Consider the following 15,808-nt stretch of genomic DNA (forward strand, 5'->3'; position numbering starts at 1 on the left):
AAGATGTCATATGATTTTAAACTGCCTTATCCTCTTACCTCCTCATCCTATTGAAGGAAATTAAAAAAATTTTACCCCCAAATATATTTCTTTGACATATTTTTGAAATGGCTGCCCTTAGCCATCCTGACAGAAGCGGCTTTGCAAAGCTGTATTAAGTGGGGAAAATTTCCATCTGTAGATAATGTCTACTAATACAGTCATGCCCCCTCCCTTTCTACACCTTTCCCCAGATCCAGAAGGGATTGGGAGTCTGATACCTTTAGAAGTCTGAAAAGAAACATTTACCATCTATTCTCTCTAAAGCAGGCTTCCCTACATAACAAGGCCACATTTGCTAGCCAGAATCTAAGCCCCCATTCGTTCCATAACCTCAGAATGGTACATTGAGTTTTGCAACTAATTGGGAAACTGGATCTTCATTCTAAAGGCTCCAATGCACCTATGTCAAATAAGTTTGTATGCCTTTTATTCTATAAATCGTGTTAGTGGTTTTTAGCAAACCTTTAGGTGACCAGGAGCCTATGGCCCCCACACTGTCTTTTCCCACTCTGGTATGAAAGACAAAAGATGTAGGTGGAATAAAGGAGAAAAATCTGACTGCATCTCCATTCCCACAGACAACTTCACTCTTTACTTTGGGGGTATAGGCAGGAGGGAGGACTCTTACCTTTGAATCAAGATTGAAATGTGTAATTAAAATCTTAGGCTTGGCCATCTAATCTAATCTCTAAATTAAAGCTAGATTTGAGACTGTGATAAGTTGTAAGTCTATTTATTCTCTCAGTGTGAGGAGAAAAGGTAGAGGAAATTTCTACGTTTTAGTCCAAATGCATGGAAATATTTTCCCTCGTGAATACAGTTGGAAAGGGCATTTGGAGAAAAAACAAAGCTGCTAGTCACTAACACAGCAAAGCAAGTACATTAAGAATAACTTTATGCACTATAATCTTTTTCATTTATCCATTTCTGTTAATCATTCTTTCTGCAATCATGCAAAGAAAGAACCTGTTGGTGTTTAATTGCAATGAGCTTCCAATTATGAAGGCATCTGAAGCTTTTATGAATATCTGAATGGATGAAGTTTAAAATTTCTGCAAGATTCTCTGCTCAACACTGAGCAAATTCTAATAAACAATTGGTCTTTATTGATACTTCCACTTTTACGGCAACCATGGGGAATAAATGCCCTTGATTAGGTGCTTGGGAGAATAGACTATGATAAGGCAAGCTTCTTAGAAAGGTATTTGACTAGCTTAGTATTCTTACTTTTATGCAGACACAGCTCATCAGCTCAATTGATAAGATTTAGCACCAAGTTGTGGGTTGAAATGTCATGATGGTATACAACATCTTACTTGACAGCTCAAAAAGCTCCCTGACTTAATTTACTTCAATTTTCCCTCTTTATAGCAAAGCTCTCTTCTGAAAAGATACATCAGGTTTTTATGACTCTATTAGAAATGGAAATTATAAACGCTGCTTTTATGAAGCACTCAGAGAAAGCGTCAGGTGTTGCGATCTAAAATGGGTTGTCAGGATGATCCTGCATTGACTGGTGTTCTGGCTGCTTAAAAAAGCCTAAAAATATTCACCAGCATGCAAACTCAATCGCCCAGACACATGTAAGAGGACAAAGCAGAGCCAGAGGCCAGCTATTTGTTATATAAATAGAACATTAGCATAATAGAAGGTATTTGCTTGTTTCAGCAAGACTTCTATCATAAACTTTGCAGAGTAATATGTTGCCTTTAATAGAACAGCTCAGGAATCATTACTGGCAGCAGCCACAATATGTCTGGTGTAATAATGGATGGCTGTTCAAGCCAGAATTTCCCAATCTACATTACCATTTTAGAAAGTTTGTAAAGGCAAATTGGAACGATAAAAGCTTCAAATATCAGGTGCACTATCATAGCCCTTTGGATGCAAAAACAGATTGAGAGCAGCAAGAGCTATGCAGTTATCTAGGATATTGTCTGTCAGCCACACCAGCAAAAGTTCTTGAGGCCTGGCTAGGCTTTAGCACTTTAATACCAGCTCTCCTTGCTCTTAGATCATACAAGATCATGTATATTAGTATGTTCTCTCATTGCTGTAAAGAAACAACCGAGACTGGGTAATTTATAAAGAAAATCATTTTTTTGTTTGTTTTTTGAGATGGAGTCTCTCTCTGGTTGCCCAGGCTGGAGTGCATGGCATGATCTCGGCTCACCACAAGCTCTGCCTCCTGGATTCAACTGATTCTCCTGCCTCAGCCTCCAGAGTAGCTGGGATTACAGGCATGCACTACCACATCTGGCTAATTTTTTGTGTTTTTAGTAGAGACAGGGTTTCACCAGGTTGGTCAGGCTGGTCTCAAACTCCTGATCTCATGATCAGCCTGCCTTGGTCTCCCAAAGTGCTGGGATTACAGGCTTGAGCCACATCTCTGGCCTGCAACTCCCTCCTTAACCTGACCATCTGATCTGTATTCCCCATTTCTATAAATATTCTGTAATATTTGATCAAAGAAAGGCAGTTTGACATCCCTAAATGTCACTTGTTGACTGGATAGAAATCCTAAGTGAAAATGTCTTTTGTCTCAAACATTGCAAACTAAACTATAACATTTTTGTTACTATACTCTGTAAGTATAGTTCAATAGTATTTCTCCTTCAATCTCCTATGTTCCATATGTGACTTGCTTAGGCACTGCTTTTTTAAACAATTTCTGCAATATATAGTTCTGTATAGTTAAAAATTGCTAGAATTTTTTCACATAGACAAGGGCTAAAATTGAAAATTTGGATATCCCTAAAATAAGATGTGTGGATTTTTCTGTGAGCAATTAGTTTAATCTGACTAGAAAAGAAAAGAAGGAAGCAAAAGATGAATATTAAAAGAAAATATATAAAGAGCTAAATGTATTTGGTTTTAATAAAGCAAACTTGAATTAAAAGTAATTGGTTAGATGAGGAGAATGGAAGGGAAGCAAAATTTATCAAGCATCTACTAAATTTTAGTTACAGTATGTTATCTACTTAGCAATAAGCTACTGGACAGATTCTATTTTTTAAACCAGGATATCTTCTGAAGAGATAAAAACAAGGATAGATTCTATTTTTTAAACCAGGCACTGTACTAAGTACTTTACAAATACTATTACATTTAGTCCACATATGAATATGATTATATATAACATATGTGTGTATGCACACACACATGTGTGTGTGTGCTTATTTACAAATCAGGACACTTCATATTTACATGCTTACAAGATCAACTTACTAAGAAATTGGCAGATCTAACTTGTGGATACAAATTTGTGTGACAGTAAGTTACAGGCACTTAATTATTTTGCTTTTACTATCTTCTTATAAGTTTTGTTTAATCACCAATTTTAGAGTTCAGAAATCGAAGGTCAGATCCACTGAGTAACATAGCAAAGGACATTCAAACCCAAATCTATTTTGTCCCAAATAAGCTCTGAATTACCCAACACCATGGAAAATACATAAACAGTCTGTTAATAGCAAACCTCCTGGGTATGAAAATGTGGATGGAAAAAGAAAAGCTATCAAGCAGTGTTAATTAAATGAATAGAAAAAGAGCTTCTGATTACTCTTTCAGGTAAGAAAAGTAAAGGTTCTCACCAATCCTAAATTGTAAAGATTTTTTTCCCGTTCCCACAGACCAGTCCTGAAAAAACCCAACTCTTTAGGCCAAGGTGTTACATTTAATTGATTATCTCTGCTTTGGTGTGAAAAATAAGAACACATACTCATCAACAGGACCAACCACTTGAAACAAATCATTTAGAAATGCAAGCAAAACAAGAGGAAATTCTTCTCAGATCAGCCTTCTGAATTTCCCTAACCCATTAAAATATCAATCCCTATAACAAGTGATGATCTCACCATGGAAATTCTGATTTGCAGGCTTCAGGACAGCTGAGGCATATCCATATTTCAGTATAAATACATGCCAAACTATCTTTTTCAGCAATGAGTCATAAAAATTCTCTGTGAAAAAGACTTTACGGAGATACAAAATACTCACAGAGAGTCACATGTTTTCTCAAAGAGTTGAACTTAGTGATTAGTAGGTCTATGTCTATTGTTTTTGTTTTAAATATGCTTCCCTCTTTCCCAGGCTTCACCAAGTCAAGTAGGAGAGGCCAGCTTCACTTGGCAACTTGCCCTACTGAATTCAGGAAGTACTGTCTGCTTAGATAAACTCTACACTAAAAGGGAATGAAATCTTTGCAAATAAGTATGTGGATCTAATTTCTACCTTCTAGATTAAAACTATAATTAAAAATGAAAACCTTCTTAGAACTGAATTGATTTGGGGGGACAAATCTCACTTCTTAGCTTGAGCTGACTTATTCCCAATCTTAAACCCTAATTAATAAAAAACATACAAGAAGGGGTTTTATCATACATGCAACTTATATTAACTGTTAATAGTCATCTCCTGAGCTGCCAATAGAACTTTTCTACGATGATGATAATATTCTTTATCTGTGCTGTCCAATACAGAAGCAAAGAGCCATAGGTATTTACTGAAGATTATCCTTAATATCTTCTAGTGTGATTGAGAATTTTACATTTTATTTAACTTTAATTACCTTTTACACTAAATTTAATAAACAGTTTTGCAACACTAAACTTTACAACTTAAATAAGACTGGTAAATTCCTTGAAAGATCCACATTATCAAAGCTCACTCAAGAAGGCATAGATAACCAGAATAGCCCTTATTCTTATGAAGAAATTGAATTTTCAGTTATAAACCTTCCCACAAAAAAAAACTTCAAACCTGGAATTTATGGCTTCACTGGTCTATCAAGCATTTTAAAAAGTAGAAAAGTAACAGTCATACACAAATGCTTTATTTCTTATAGAAAATTGAAGAGAATACTTACCACTCATGAGTTTTGTCAAAGCTGGATAAAAATATTACAAAAATACGATTACAGACCAATATCCCTTATGAACATACTTGGAAAAATTACTAGCCAGTTCTTAGTAAATTAAATTCAACATTGTGTAAAATGGACAACACATGATGATCAAGTTGGATTTAGCCCAGGAATAAAAACTTGTTTTGATATTCAAACATGAATCAATGTGATTTAGCACACTGTTAAACCAGCTGAAGAAAAAGAATGTTTATATCAACAAATATAGAAAAGTATTTGTTGAAATTCAAAATCCATTCCTGACTAAAAAAAAAAATTCCACCAAATAAGAACGGAAGGAATTTCCCTCCACCTGAGCATGTTTAAAAAACCTACATTAATATCTTTTTAAATAGTGAAAATCAGAATGCTGTCCATTAAGATCAGGAATTAGGGAAGGATATCTGCTCTTATAGCTTTTGTTTTACATTGCAGTAGAGTCTCTAGCCAGGTAGCAAGAAAACAAAAAGAAATTTAAAACATTCATATTGGAAAGCAAGAATTTCAGGCCAGGCGCATAGAGGTAGGCAGATCACCTGAAGTCAGGAGTTTGAGACCAGCCTGGCCAACATGGTGAAACCCCCGTCTCTACTAAAAATACAAAAATTAGCCAGCCATGGTAGCACATGCCTGTAATCCCAGATACCTGGGAGGCTGAAGCAGAAGAATCTCTTGAACCCTGAAGGTGGAGGTTGCAGTGAGCCGAGATTGCGCCACTGCACTTCAACTGAGGCAACAGAATGAAACTCAATCTCAAAAAAAAAAAAAAAAAAGGAATTTCAAATATCTTTATTTGTAGACATATTCTCTACAAAGAAATAATTATGCCGAGTTGAAAAGAGCACATATTATTTCATTTTATTTATCTAAAATTCTTCAAAAAAATTAATCTGTGGTGATACAAAGCAGAGAAGTGGTTGCTTGGGAACCAGAGGAGGGGCGGGGAAAGGTGAGTTGAAGAGATGACAAATGAGGACAAAGAGATTTTTGAAGATAACAGATACATTCTTGATTGGGTTGATGTTTTGTATAGAGGTAAACACATGTCAAAACTTATCAAGTTGTAAACTTTAAATATGTGCAGTGTGCATTCTGTTATCTTTGTCCATTTCTGTTGCTATAACAGAATACCTGAGACTGGGTAATTTATAAAGAAAATAATTTTATTTGGTTTATAGTTCTGGAGGCTAGAAAAAGGACATGATGGCAGCTTCTGGCAAAGGCTTTTGTACCACATCATAATATGGCAGAAAAGTTAAAAGACAAGTGAGAGTATACAATACAGTAACAAGCCAAGCTTACTTTTATAACAACCTGCTCTCATGAGAACTAAATTCCTGGTGAACTAATTCACTCCCAAGTGAACTAACTGACTCCGTGATAATAGTGTTAATCCATTCATGAGGACTTAACCCTCATGACCCAATAACCTCTTAAAGGCCCTACTTCTTGATACTGTTACACAAGCAATTAGGTTTCCAACATATGGGGATACATTCAAACCATATCATATGTCCCTGACCCCAAGCTATTCATGAGGTAAGACCTGCAGTTTGAGTCCACAGCACAGCTGCCCCATCACCAGCTTATCATTCTAAGTGACAGAGGCTCTCTGTTTCTCTGGGGTGAAACTCCCAGAGACAAGTGACAGGCCTTCTGCCATTGCCAATGCCAAGGTCCTTGCCTCTGCTGCACCTAAGCCAGAGAGGAAACAAAATGCGTTAGCTTACCCCAAGGCTGCAGCGCATAGCCTGGGAGTGCCAAGCTGATATCTGTGGCCAGCACGTGAGTGAGAGTGGAGTCCACAGTCTCAGAGTACTGAGAAGGGGTATGGCTGCAAAAATGAGGAAATACAGAGGAGCTACACAAAATAATACCCTGTCTACCAGCCATTATGCTTAAGTGCCATCTACTGGATTATCGCTCAAGCTGTAACACCAAAAGTACTTTGTTAATATAATCCCTGGTGAAACGAAGGGCACGAATTCAGCCATAAATAAAGACCCTGCAAAAGCCCTCTGAAGACTTCCAGAAATGAAACCAAGTGACTGTCCTCAAATTTCACCACAGTTACAAGATCATTAGCACACAGAGGGTAAATAGCCAGTGCAAAACTCTGGCAATTCTAAAATCCAGAGTGTCTTCTTACCTTCAAATGACTGCACTACCTCTCCAGCAATGGTTCTTAACCAGAATGAAATGGCTAAAATGACAGACATACAATTAAGAATTTTGATGGCAATGAAAATTATTGAGATTCAATACATTCCTGAACAACCAAGGAAACAATAAAGAAATGAAAAAAAAGTCAAAAAATGTCTTGAGAAAATTAAAATAGAACATGCTAAAAGGTATGGAATGCAGCAAAGCCGTTTTAAGAGGCACATGAATGATGATGAATTCCTACATTAAAAAGCAGAAAGTAACAAGTTTGGTAAATTAGGGGGTAAAAAGAGCAGAAAGATCTCAAATAGTAAATTTACCTTTATACCTCCAGAAACTATGGGAAAAAAAGAACACACAAAGCCCAAAGTTAGCAGAGGGAATAAAATAATAAAGATTAAAGCAGAAATTAATGAAACAGAGGCTAGAGAAAGAGTAGAAATAATAAAAGTGTGCATTTTTTGAAGATAAACTGACAATTTTTTGTCTATAGTATAGTAGTTCATTTTCACACTGCTACAAAGAACTGCCTGAGACTAGAGGAAGAAAATTTCTGAAGAAAAGAGGCTTAATTGACTCACAATTCTATATGGCTGAGGAGGCCTCAGGAAACTTAAAATCATGGCAAACATGACAGGGAAGAAAGACAAGTTTTACATGGTGGCAGGAGAGAGAGAGGAGGGATTACTACACTTTTAAGCCATTAGATTTTGTGAGAACCCATTTGCTATCACAAGAATAGCATGGAGCAAACCTCCCCCATTGTCAGATCATCTCCCACCAGTTTCCTACCTCAACATGTAAGGATTAAAACTTGAGATGAAATTTGAATGAGCACTCAGAGCCCAAACAATATATATAATTACTAAGAAAAATAGAGGAGACTCAAATAAATTGGAAATGAAAGTGCAGGCATTAAAACTGATATCACAGAAATACAAAGGATCATATGAAAGTATTATAAACAATTATACACCAACAAATTGGATAGTTTAGAAGCAGTGAATAGATTCCTATACAATCTACTGACACTGAATAATGAAGAAATAGAAAACCTAAGCAGACTTATAACTAGTATGGTGATTGAATTAGTAATCGAAAACCTCCCAACAAAGAAAAGCCCAGGACTAGACAACTTCACTGGTAAATAATTCACTGGTGAATTTTACCAAACATCTAAAGAAAATTAGTGCCAGTCCTTCTCAAAATGAATGTTGGGGGAAGCAGCAAAGGAGGAAGGACTTACAGAGTCCCTACATAAATGGTTTTGAGTAACATATAAACTGGGAACAACAAACCACAGCAAACTACAGGAGGCCTCTGGGGAGGCAAACATCTCCATGCCCCATGTTCTGGTGCAGGATGACCTAGGCTCTGTTACCATAAACATTGTGCTCAAGGATGTAAAACCCCTTCATAGCACTAAGACATAACTAGACTTGTAGGCTCCTTGTAAGGCCCAGGTTCTACCAGCTGCACATAGATAATAGGCTAAAGGTAATCACATGTTCTTATTTTGTGAAACTCCCAAACTGCCACTGTTATCACTCTCCCCACCATCACTCCACCCCTACCCTATAGATCAAAGTGATTGTAACCAATAAATATTGTGGAAAATCAGAAGTCTGGGCCGTCACTGCCTCCAGTACAAGTGATGGCTCCCTGGTCCCACTGTATGCATTCTTAACCTGTCTTTTTTTGATTCCTTCGTCACCACAGAACTCAGGGTACCCACAGGTGATGTGGTGGCTGGTTCCCTACAAATGAAGAGGAGGAAATACTTTGAAACCCATTTTATGAGGCCAATACTGTGTTGATACCATTACAATAGCATTTTAAAATGCCATTTTATAACATTAAAAAGAATAAAATACTTAGGAATAAATTTAACCAAGGAAGTGAAATATTTATACAATGAAAACAATAAAACATTGATGAAAAAAATTAAAGAAGACATCAATATATGAAAAGATAATCTGTGTTCAAGGATTATAATAATTAATATTAGTAAAATGCTCATACTACCCAATGTGACCTACAGATTTAATACTATGCCCCATCAAATCCCAATGATATTTTTACAGAAATTTAAAAAATCTTTATCTGGAACCACAAGCAGTCTTGAGAAAGAACAAAGCTGGAGGCATCACACTTTCAGATTTCAGAATGTATTACAAAACTAAAGTAACTTAAAAAGTGTGGAACTGGCAGAAAGACAGATATTTAGAATAATGAAACAGAATAGAGATCCCAGAAATAAGCCTGCACATATAGTCCACTAATTTTTGTTTTACAAGAGTAACAAGAAGACACAATGGATAGAGGATAGTCCCTTCAATAAATGTTGTTGTGAAAACTAGATATTCATATGCAAAAGTAAAATCGAACCTCTATTACATCATACACAAAAATCAACTCAAAGTGGATTAAAGCCTCAAATGTAAAACCTAAAACTGCAAACTTCTAGATTAAAACACAGGAGAAAATTTTATTGGCCTTGGCCTGGGCAATTATTTCTTGATATGGCACCAAAAGCACAGGCAACAAAAGGAAAAACAGATAAGTGGGACTACATGAAACCATAAAGCTTCGGCTCAGCAAAGGAAACAACAGAGTTTAAAGCAACCTACAGAATGGGGAATAATTATTTATAAACCATTAATCCGATTGTTAATCTACAAAATATGTAAGAAATTCTTACAGTGCAAGAGCAAGAAGCAAATAATTTAAAAATAGGCAAAGTAGTTGAATATACATGTCTCCAAAGAAGACATAAAGGTGGCCACCAAAAGATAAACTTGTACTGACAAAGAAGAACACCCTGGGAAGATGACTGAACTCTCTTCCTACTTTTCAAACTTACCTATCCATGAATACCTATCCAACAATCATTGATCTCTTTTTTCCCTTGTAAAAAGAAAAAAGAAAAAAATCCACATGACTTTATTCAACTATCAATTGGCCATTTTTTTTTTTTTTTTCAGAGAAATCTGAACCTGTTCCAAACCTAAAAGATGAATCATAATGGGCTTAAACCAATGCTGTGATGGAGGTTTAGGAAGTACAAGTCAATAAAAATGCTTCTGTATCCTTCCTCTGAGATATGACAATCTGGAAACAATACCAGGCATCACGAAGTGTTACTATCTTGACATTATGAGGCTGGCCAGCCTGAGAAGAAAGACAGGAGGGCAGAAAAATGGAAGGAAATCAGGTCTTTGATGATGTCATGCAGACACTGAATTTACCAATGCTAGAACTTCCGTAGCTTTAAGTAAATGTTTTTCACACTTGTCACTAGGGACCTGTTAGATAGTATTTTGTTGTAGAACGCTGATCTGTGCATTGTAGGAATATAGGATGCTTACTGGGATCTCTGGGCTCTACCCACTAAACGCTAGTAGTATTCTTTCCATTTGGTGACAAACAAAATATGTCTCCAGGCATTGTTAATTGTTTTCTGGCTAGTAAAACATTCCACAAAGCTAATCTTGGCTGAGAACCACTGATTTAGGTTTATTGTTATGTAAGATATGTTTCTTATTGTTTCAGGCATTTTAATTGGATATGTAGCCTGAAGAATCCAGTTAAGAACTTTATGGCATCTTTTTCTTCCATTTTAACCTTTTGTTTATTTATTTTTGCTCTAGTATCTGTTTGCAAAAGCTTTTCTTCCTTTCTTTCTTTTCTTCCCTCCCTCCCTTCCTCTCTTCCTTCCTTTTTTCCTTATTTATTTCCTTCTTTCATGTTTTCTTTCTTTTTTCATTTGAATCAGAAAAATCATGAGTCTGGATAAAATAGTTATTAGAGTTAGTTTTGATAAGCTTGAGATGATTATGATTCATCCATTAAATCAGAGAAGTTGGAGTTACAAGGCCACTTATCAGCTGATTGTTGAACAGAATGGCAACAAATGAATTACTGCATCTGCTCATCTTTCTCAGAGGTATTGTCAAGAATAAATCATAGACACTGATTTTGAATCTCGTGATGAGATATAACAAAATATTCTACTCACAAACAGGCTTGAGTCACTCCAGGCAAAGCCAGGGTGGATGCAGCACGTTGGAAGAAAAAAATACTAAAAACATTGCTTAGAGATCATCTGTGAAAGGCCCTTACACTCTCCTACTAACTGTCACAGCATAATGTCCAAACCCTTTCACAGTGACAGCCATAACCTTTACTTTCATATATGCTTCTGAAAAAGAAATTTGTATCTCAAATTATGAAAATTAACATCATGAAGTGAATTTACTTGAAATGAGCTTGAGATATGTACTAAAATGACTGTGTTATGTATTTGGGAATATTCTTTTTCCCTAGAATTCTTCTATGGCAGATATAGCCATAATTACAGATTGTCAGAATCAAGTTTTGCTTCAATTTAACATAATTAAAACTAGTTCTACCGAATTCAGTGTCCTTATTTTTGTAGCAAGAATAACTTAATGTCTTCTTTCTGTAGATGAAGACCTATAAGCCTAATGGAGCATTTGTGCTTCAGAATTAAAGTGCCACATTTGTCAAAAATGTATATCCAATGCCAAGGCTTTCATCGGTTATGCTTTGACAATTAAATAACAGCTTTACAATTTCAGAGGCAAGTCAATATCACATTTCAAATGGAATTTCTAAATAATTAAACTCTTAAAAGACATATATAGCTTTTTCAATACTGTATATGATTTACCACATATCAAATTTTATTATTCAAAGAAACTTCAGATTAACTTTGCAACTTCAGTAAATGGTGGTCCAACAAGGGTTGCAATGTTTTGTTGCAAAGTGCTTCATTCCATTGGTGAACAACTCTGATGCAATTCCTTCGTCTTTCTCATCCTCTCTCCTTTCTTCCTCCCTTCCTACTTCCCTCTTTTTTTCTTTCCTTTATTCCACAACTTATTAAACGCTAATATGGGGCAAGTTCTGTGTTAGGTCTGTGGATACATTAATCAACAATGCTAGAGTATGAAAGTTTGTGTCCCCCAACCCTACAAATTCATATGTTGAGACCTAACCTCCTTGGGGATTGTATGGTAGAGCCTTGGCTAGGGTGCGGTGGCTCACTCCTGTAATCCCAATACGTTAGGAGGCCAAATTGGGCAGATCACTTGAGATCAGGAGCTTGAGACCAGCCTGGCCAACATGGGGAAGCCCATCTCTACTAAAAATACAAAGTTAGCCAGGTATGATGGCACATGCTTGTAATTCTAGCTACTTGGAAGGCAGTGGCAGGAGAATAGCTTGAATCTGGGAAGCAGAGTTTGCAGTAAACTGAAATAGTGCCACTGTGCTGCAGTCTGGGCAATAGAGAGAGTGATACTCCATCTTAAAAGAAAAAACGATCTAGGGCCTCTTGTAGGGTGATTAGGTCAAGAGGACAGAGCCCTTGTAAATGGGATTAGTAGCTTTACAAACAGTCCCAAGGGAATTTATTCCCCTTTTCTACCATGTAAGGACACAGCAAGAATGTACCATCTGTGAACCAGAAAGCTAACCCTAGCCAGACACCAACAGAAATAAATGTGTATTGTTCATAGGCTACCCAGTTTATTATTATTTTGTAATAGTAGCCTAAATGGACTAAAATGAACAAGATACAGTTCCTGATTTCAAGAAGCTCACAGTCTATATTTGAGGCTCTGTAAAGTAAGCAGGCAATATGGGATGGAAGTGCCAAGATAAAGATAAGCTCAGGTAAATTGGATGCAGAAATAAATAAATACTTACTGGAATCCTCTTGGATCTTATGCGCTGTGCTTGGAGCTAGGGGGCTTACAAGACAATTTGTACTTAAAGTAAGGCAAAACTTGCCTCTTTGTGACTTTACTACACTGGGTCTAGTTTTGCACTCTAAAAAGATGCAGAATGATTCTAGTCCTTTTGCCATGTTCAAAAGTTTTCTCAAATAATAAATTTTCTTCTTTCCTTGGCAGGCACTAAAGGGTAAAGCCAGATAGTCTATAATTATTTCCTCAGTGAGGGATACATCTTTAAAATGTTTCTATCGTGGAAAAATACAGAGGAAAATTTATTTGGAATTTTCCACCTTTGTTAATTTCGGTTTTTAAGACAAAGCACAAAAGGTTGTAGTCCTTCAGTTTCCCAGAAAATGTTCTACAAACAGTGGTATTGATGAGTCATCCTCAACATTGACACTAAAGTCAGTGCTCAGATTAGCATTCCAGATAGCACTCGCATTTCAGATGGCAAAAAACGCCAAGGTCCTTAGACAACCAAGGTTATCCAAGCTGAATTTTCTCCTGATGGCGTATGGTAGAGGCTTTAGTTTTCCTTCATGTTTCCCCTTCCTAAAATTTTTTCAGTGAATAATAGGGAATTTAGAATTTGACGTATATTCTATTAAGTGTGAATTAACTGGATAAATTTTTTCTTTTCTTTTTCTTTTTTTTTGATAAATTTTTTCTTGTGAATCAAGAGGCTTGTATTCTATTCCTACTTGTCACTAATTTGCTGTGTGACCTTGGGAAAGTCACTTCATTATTCCAACTGCCTATGGGTAAGATAAACCTAATATTCCCTATTACCACTTTCATTTCTAACTTTCCATGATTTTGAAATAATTTTATTAGGGAAGTGGCTAATAGGTCTGAGAATGATACATAAAAATGTGTCTATAATTCTTTTTTTTTTCATTTATTTAATTTTATTGCATTTTAGGTTTTGGGGTATATGTGAAGAACATGCAAAATTGTTGCATAGGTACACATGTGGCAGTGTGGTTTGCTGCCTTCCTCCCCATCACCTACATCTGGCATCTCTCCCCTTGCTATCTCTCCCCTACTCCCCACCCCCCCCACTGTCCCTTTCCTATTTCCCCCCAACCGACCCCAGTGTGTAGTGCTCTCCTCCCTGTGTCCATGTGTTCTCATTGTTCAACACCCACCTATGAGTGAGAACATGCAGTGTTTGATCTTCTGCTCTTCTGTCAGTTTGCTGAGAATGATGGTTTCCAGGTTCATCCATGTCCCTACAAAGGACACAAACTCATCGCTTTTGATGGCTGCATAATATTCCATGGTGTATATATGCCACATTTTCCCTATCCAGTCTGTCGTCAATGGGCATTTGGGTTGGTTCCAGGTCTTTGCTATTGTAAACAGTGCTGCAATGAACATTCGTGTGCACGTGTCCTTATAGTAGAATGATTTGTAATCCTTTAGATATATACCCAGTAATGGGATTGCTGGGTCAAATGGAATTTCTATTTCTAGGTTCTTGAAGAATCACCACACTGTCTTCCACAGTGGTTGAACTAATTTACACTCCCACCAACATTGCAAAAGTGTTCCTATTTCTCCACATTCTCTCCAGCATCTGTAACTCAATGAAATAAAACGGGAAGGCAAGAATGGAGAAAAAAGGGTAAAAAGGAATGAACAAAGTCTCCAAGAAATGTGGGACTATGTGAAAAGACCTAATCTATGTTTGATAGGCATACCTGAATGCAATGAAGAGAGTGAATCCAAGCTGGAAAATACTCTTCAGGATATTATCCAGGAAAACTTCCCCAGCCTAGCAAGGCAGGCAAACATTCAAATCCAGGAAATTCAGAGAACACCACAAAGATATTCGTCAAGAAGTGTCTATAATTCTTACCCACATCCTCCTCCCACCAATAAATCTAAAGAATCCGATATTTACCTCACATATTTGATATTAAGTTCATAAGCCAAAGTGTGAAGGCAGCTCAGACAAAACATAAAATAATTGAATGTCTCCCAAGCACCAAGCAACACACTGCATTCTTGACATATGTGTGCTCATTCAATCTTGGAATCACTAATTGTCTGTGCTTTTGTCAGGTCTTTCCAAACCTATCATTATTGTGTTGAATTAGAGGATAGGGACAAATAATTGTTGAGTTCTCACTACATGCCAAGAAACATTTTAAGCATTTTTCAAGCATTGGTGCAATATTTGGCACATTTTAAAGGCTCACTAAATGTTTCTCAAATAAGTTAATTTATAAGTAAGTTAAAAATGATTTCTCAGTAATTATTATATCATATAACAACTGTATGACTTACTGTATTTGTGGCCTACTATTTTTGCCTTGAACCAGTCTAATTTTTATTGGGTTACATTTCCTTATCTAGGAAAGGGGAAAATGCCTCATAAAGTGTTTGTTTGGATCAAGTGAGATTTAAAAACAAAAGGTTGTTTTGATTAATATGAAACTAGTATAGATTTAAATAGTTACAATGTATTATCATACCTAACTCAGCTTTACCAATTCCAGAAACTATAGCAATAGAGAAAGAATCCAGAGATGGAGGTTGAGGAGGGTAGGCTACTCTTGAAAACCATTTTTATCCTATCAGCATGAAGATTGTCATTGTCGGGCACGCGGTGGCTCACGCCTGTAATCCCAGCACTTTGGGAGGCCGAGGCGGGTGGATCACGAGGTCAAGAGATTGAGATCATCCTGATCAACATGGTGAAACCCCGTCTCTACTAAAAATACAAAAAAAAATCAGCTGGGCATGGTGGCGCATGCCTGTAATCCCAGCTACTCAGGAGGCTGAGGCAGGAGAATTGCCTGAACCCAGGAGGCGGAGGTTGCGGTGAGCCGAGATCGCGCCATTGCACTCCAGCCCGGGTAACAAGAGCGAAACTCCGTCTCAAAAAAAAAAAAAAAAAGATTGTCATTGTCATAATTCCTTTTTCTTCTTT

This window comes from Sapajus apella, unplaced genomic scaffold (genome assembly GCF_009761245.1).
Source record: "Sapajus apella isolate SASKATOON/1434 unplaced genomic scaffold, GSC_monkey_1.0 scaffold47, whole genome shotgun sequence".
Classification (NCBI taxonomy): Eukaryota; Metazoa; Chordata; class Mammalia; order Primates; family Cebidae; genus Sapajus; species Sapajus apella.